The following is an 819-nucleotide window of genomic DNA, read 5'->3' as shown; positions in this document are numbered from 1 at the left end:
TGTATGCCAACACTTAACCATCCAACAAATTATGTCGTCCTAACCCTTACTACCCCAACAAGTCATGTGATCACAACCCTAGCACCTCTGACAAATTATGTACATCCGAGCTCTTAACCTCCCTCCCCCAACAAAGCATGGGCCTCTTAATTCCTGTATCAAGATCTGCTGAAAGGCAACTGGCCTAAGATGACCACCTTATGAAAGGATTTCTACCAATTAGCAGAGGCTACTTTGGGAGCTATTACGAAGGCTTCCTGAGAGGAAATATCTTTCCTGGGTCTGAAAGTTGGAAGGGGAGTTGGAAGAGAGAGAAACGGAATTTCAGATAGTGGGAATATCATATACAAAAAGACTCCATGAGAATGGGGGACTTTGTCTGTTCAGTTTTATCCCTTGGACCTGAGAATGGAGAGTGTCCTCTAGGGTGAGGCTGGAGGTTGAGCCTAGACTGTACGATATGTAGATGCCCAGAGATCCACATTGTTGGGAGTTACTGGCCCCTACCACCAGGAGACCTTTCAGGAGCTAGACTTCTCTGAAGCAGCTGATAACTACTTTCTGCAAATCTTTATGTTCATGCATTCATTTAAATAAATATTTATTGAACACCTACTGTGTGCTAGACCCCATGGGAGGTGCAAAGATTATAGCAATGCATAAGCTAAACAAAAACCCTTGCACTGTGGAATTGGCATTCCAGTAGTGGAGAGAGACAATAAACAAAATAAATCAAGTAAGAAACTTCCCTGGTGGTCCAGTGGCTAAGATTCTTCATTCCCAATGAAGGGAGCCCAGGTTTGATTCCTGGTCAGGGAA

The 819-nt window shown here is 43.8% G+C and overlaps 1 non-coding gene across 1 annotated transcript; it reads left to right on the top strand.

Annotated features, from left to right (window-relative positions):
- The first annotated feature begins 746 nt into the window (after positions 1 to 746).
- TRNAG-CCC lies at positions 747 to 819 on the top strand. Its single transcript has one exon. It is a non-coding gene; the product is annotated as a tRNA-Gly (tRNA).

Source organism: Bos indicus x Bos taurus, chromosome 7, assembly GCF_003369695.1.
Source record: "Bos indicus x Bos taurus breed Angus x Brahman F1 hybrid chromosome 7, Bos_hybrid_MaternalHap_v2.0, whole genome shotgun sequence".
Classification (NCBI taxonomy): domain Eukaryota; kingdom Metazoa; phylum Chordata; class Mammalia; order Artiodactyla; family Bovidae; genus Bos; species Bos indicus x Bos taurus.
Note: the sequence above shows the minus strand (reverse complement) of the source record. Positions and strands in the feature narration are given on the sequence as shown.